We start from the raw sequence: 5656 nt of genomic DNA on the forward strand, positions 1-5656 counted from the left end.
GACTATTGTTTAACTTATTCTGGATACCCTGATGTGATTGAAGGGTATAGTGATGCTAGCTGGGTCTGTGTCTGGACCTATTCCTCCTATATCTATTCATTCGGACTCCAGATCCACTATAGAACTTTTAAAACAAAATACCATCAATAAAAAGTTGAACAGACATCTGCAGATAAGATTTAAATCTGTGCAGAACCTTATGGGAAAATATGTTGCCTTGGATTTTGTAAAGTCAGAGAAAAATTTGTCAGACCACTTGACAAAGGGTCTATCTAGGAGTGCAATCCTAGAATCATCGAGGGGAATGGGGTTAAGCCCATAGTAGAGTTCACTGACAGCGGGAACCCAACCTTTGATTGATGAATTATTCTCATGAAAAAGGTTCAATGTGGTAGAAACAAACTGGATTGGTGATCTCGTGTGGAGCACTGACCTTCGGAGTTATACTCCTTTTGTAGTGTTGGATGCATTTATGACTTGCACCATGTTAGCTACTCCCTCATTCCTATGGTGACAGTGCTCTTATGATGTGACTGGGCAGGATGAGTTTTACTCTTAATAAGTCCAACCTTTATGGAGGGTGCAATATCCAGTCACAGTACCCTTGGAGGACTTACCTACGTGAGAGGAACCGTGAGGCCGTGGTTGGGGACATGGGGCTGAGTCCTAGTAACTCTCATGAGACGGTTATTGTGAGCATGGCCATTATCGCTCCAACCCGCTCGCTCAATAAATGGATGCATATTATGTGTGCCTTTGTTAATTTCTGATCAAAGGGGCCTAATTCAAGGTCTAATCCATTATGTTCCTCAGATTGCGACAAATGTCACTAAGCAAAGATTCAAAGCCAAAAGCTATCTTTGCCGAATTCATAATATGAGGTTGCCCAAGCTATATTTTGTTACTATTATCATTGTTGTTGTTATTATTATTCTTTTATTTCCCGGAACTCAATCTTTTGGGGGGGATTGTTGGAATTAATTTAAAAAGATTGAGTTCTTTAATGAATTTTTTATGCAAATATGATTTTTTGAGGAGTACATTTGCATAACGTTCTTTCCTTCCTTATCCTCTTCTGTAACGTTTTTCCTTCTTCTCTTCCTCCGCTCTTACCTTTCTTTCTTCGAGCGTTTAAGGAAAATCCCGATGATTACTCCGCTCTCTCCCTCTTTTCCTCCGAGCGAAGATCTCGTCAATGACAACGGAAAAAACGTAGGCGTCTTCTCCGGCCTCATCAACGACAACGGTAAAATTCACAAGGGCTATTAAAGGGGATCTCAATGGAGGATGAAAACACAAGAAGAAAAGTTGGCAGCTTCTGTTCTCTCTCTCTCTCTCTCTCTCATTTATATTCGTTACAAATTATTTCTAATTTTATTTTTGGGGCAAACATCCATTGAGCAAGAGATCAAAGTTCGCAGTAAACTTTGGTGCCGGCTTATCTCGGGGGTTCTTACCGCTAGGCGTAGTCGCATTGAATCGTCTCTGCGAAGGCGGCGACTATTGTTCTAGGGCAGTGATCACACGATTACCCCTCTCAGGCCTGCGTTTTCTAACCCTCTTTCGAATTATTTTGATTATTTGCAGAGATTTTCTAACAAATTCCACAAGTATGAAGATAACCCAAAGCTTGGTGATTTAAATCCTTTATCCAAGCAATTCTCATCCACTAGGAATTCCTAATCAAAAGAAAGACACCCCCCCAGCTGGAGACGTGTAACAGCAAGGAGTCAATAAAACTCAGAGAAGCTAATTGCCACATCTTATTAGAAATAGAATTTGAATCATCCTTAACACACACCTTACTGATCATGCCATTTTCCCAACTTGTGTCCAGTAGATAGACAGAAAGCTAAAAGAAAAGGTGACTAGGATTCAGTTGCAGTAGTAAGTACTTATACAAATCATAGATGAAACCATCAATTGCAAGTTCAACTGGATGATGCATCAATAACGCCTGAAAGAACATCGTCAAGCCAAAATGTGCCTGTAAAAACAGTCACTCATGTGGCTAAAAGATCATAACACTGTCCCATGCTCTTTACGAGATCAAATATTTCTGTTGTTCAAGGTTATGTCACTATTAATCTGGTTCAAAGATATCGTAACAGTGTCACTCGTATTTCTGCTCTTTACGTAATCACATTATCCGGCTCAATGATCACAGCCCAGCAGCCACAACAAGGTTGCTAGGGATGGCAATTTTCGCCCATGCTCATTTGCCTGCATTGCCTGCCCACCGAAGTTGCATAGAAACGGGTATAGGTATAGGTGCGGGTACTGGACACGAAAAAATCTGTATAATGTAAGGGGACACGACTACATATATATACTAAAATTGATAATTTATCATTATTGTTTTTCGTTCATCATGAGTTGTTAGAATTAAAATTTCTAGCACATTTTGAATGTTGATTATTATAAGTTAGAAACTGCTCGTTTTTTAATTTAGATAGCTAGACGACCCTTTGAAATCATAGTTTTAAATATGAGTGTGGATATACGTCCAAGAAGTTTGTGATATATGTCCAAGAATTGTGTGACAAGTGTTCTAAGTTAAAACATATATCGTATAATTGAGTATATGTTTGAATAATTATATGCATAGATACAAGAAGGAGCCCACAAAGTTTGGGTACGGATACGTGTCGGTAACGTGTCCAGTAAGAGTACGACTTCATGATACAAGTACCCGGGTAACCTGGCCGGCCACTATCTTGCTGGCCCATTTAATTAAATGGGCCTTAGATGGACGAGTTTGATTCAAATAGAGGATAAATGGGCTGTAAATGGGTAGGTTTGTATCTGTCCAGTTGCCCATTAAGTGGGTGTTATTCCAAGAATGCCTCCTGCAAAGTTCGAAAATTACAAAAACAATGAATTCAGAATTGAAATTTTAATAATTCTTAAACAACGGAATTGAAATTGAATTATGAATTTGGGATTCCATAATATTCTAGAATTTCAAATCATTTCCTTCCATTCAAATGAAAACTTATGTTAGTTTGTTTCAAACTTGACCCGAGAGCTTTTTCGAAATAACGTCCACTTATATGGGTAGCTAGGCAGGCATAAGCCCGCCCATTTCTAACCGGTTTATCTTCTAGTGCAATGAAACCTGCGGATTCAAGACCCATTTAATTAAATGGACAGGTATGGGCAAGCAAGATAGTAGGTGGGCAAGCAAGCGAACAGGCATGGGCGAAAATTGTCATATCTCTACACTATTCGGTAACAGTAGTGTGATCCGGACTAGCGGATCATATACGGGATCACATATTTCTGTTATTCGAGGTTATGTCACTATCCCCGTCCATCAGAACCCATCTTGGATCAACATGGGGCAGTGAGGAAGTGACTCTTTGTTAATTATCTGCTTATATTTCAAAAACCAAGACTGCATTGTGAATCAAACATTAATTATGACAACTAGAGGCAAGTCGACATTTTTTTTGTACCCTTTTTACCACCCCTACACATTGTGCAATCAGTTGGACATGCGAATGTCCAAATCATACACCATTCAGATTTAGATTTTTCAGCTTCAGCATGCAGAAAACTGAAAGAAGCTGAGATGAATGGATACTGTCTATTCAGTGTGGTTATTTTGCCTCATATGAATGCTTGTTCATCTATAAAATTAATCAAACTTGATCGCTCACGCAGTCCGAATAAACCAAAAACTTCCATTTACTAGGAATCTGGGAATTTTCTTGTTAGGGTCTGTTCGGTTGTTTTCCGAAAAAAATCGGAAATGGAAAGCTCAGTTTTCAAATGATTTCAATAGCTTTCATGACATTTGCCACTTTTCTTTTTCTTTTGTTTGTTTCGCAAAGAAATCACCCCATTTCACCGCCAAACAAAAAAAAAAAAAACATAAAAGTAACAGTGCTTTTAGTTTTCCATTTCTTGTTTGTTTGAGAAAAAAAGGAAAAGGGAAATCAGCCGCAACAGTAACAATGTTTTCAATATTTAAATAATCTGTTTTATTCACATGGACTGTTTCAACAGTGCTTTTAGTAATTAAAAATTCATAGAAGTGAAATTTCCAAGTGTTTTCAGAGATTTTTGGTGTGAAAACACATTTCTTAAAAATCTAACGTGAAATCCTACGTGACACCCTCATTTCTTTAAATCACAAAACGAAACAAACATGTGATTTGAAAATCGGTTGAAACCAAAATCCTACGTGGCAAGGGTGATTATTGGAAATGTGACATGGCTAGAGGTTTTCTCATTTTTTTTGGCAAACAAACAGCCCCTGAGGAGACTCCAATACCTAAACAAGGACTTCCATCTCTTTTTGTCGCTTAGCTGTTGTCTTCCTTTCCAGAATTTGCGCTGGCGAGGAAATACCTTCACTGAAAAGAGCACTGTTCTCCAAGTTAGACAAAGGCTGAAGAAGACCACTATTTGATAAATTTTCCAAGCCTTGAGATCATGCTGTATACGAATAGCATTCACTATAGCATATGGTCAATATCTGAAGGATTCTGAAGAAGGCTAGCTAGTTAGTGTTTCACGATAGCTACAGAAGACCTAGCCACTTGCTGATTGCTACATGAAATGTTTACTTTTACCTGATGCAAGGAATTGCTTGGAAAAAAACTCCTCTCTGTAACTTCTGAAGGCACCGCGTTCTTCACTTTATTTCTAGCTAGAACCCAGACATGGAGTGCAGTGGTCCGTGTGTGTGCCAGTCAATAAATCCTATTCCAAGAATTAGCTTGATCATCACTTAAAAAAGTTTTGATTTCAAATTTAAGTACGGCAGGACTCAACTGCACCATTAAGTTCTGGATAGCAAACAGGAGAGTCATCATGGCAGAAACCAACATGTCTGTGTAAGATAGGCTAAGTATTAAACTAGAAGCTCATGTCGATAAAAAATAGAGAAGGTAGGTGCATACCTTTTTTGCTGACCAATGTCTCTTAAGTAGGGGTGTTAACGGAGCGGATACGGTTCGGATACGACACTAATCATATCCATATCCGCTTTCTATAAACGGATACGGATACAGATATAGATTATCTTCGGTAAGAAAAAATCTTAACCATATCCGCACTCATCAGAAAAGGATATGGTTCGGATATTTGAGAATCGGATTGGATACAAACACGGATATGAAACGGATATTCGACAAATGGATATGAATCGGATATGAATTAGTACACCTATGTATAAATTACAACCAAATGGGTAAATGTATGTGGTTGTTGGCTTCTCCTTGCATAAATGTATGTGGTCGCAAATGATAAAAATATAATACAACAATTTGTTCTTCATTAGACGCTTGAATCGAATGATTAGACATGATTTTTTATTCAATGAAATAAAAAAAAACGTAATAAAAAATCTTATAGCCACATATAACATATTGACAATGAAATTAAAACTAGAGTTTTGATTCGACCTTATGGAACAGACGATGGATTCGACGAAGGATCTGAAGGAGGAATCGGGGTCGCAGAGGCGCCGGAGGGCGGCGAAGAGGAGGCGGGGGAGGAGGGGGGAGGTCGAGTGACTTGATGGAACGGCTGTCGGAGTTCGAGGGGAGGAAGATGAGGCGGAGCCGCAAAGGGAATGGTGGCGGAGGGCGGCGAAGAGGAGGCGAGAGATCCGACGACGGGATCTGAAGGAGTGGCGGCGGCGAGA

Source organism: Asparagus officinalis, chromosome 8 (assembly GCF_001876935.1).
Source record: "Asparagus officinalis chromosome 8, Aspof.V1, whole genome shotgun sequence".
NCBI classification, from domain to species: Eukaryota; Viridiplantae; Streptophyta; class Magnoliopsida; order Asparagales; family Asparagaceae; genus Asparagus; species Asparagus officinalis.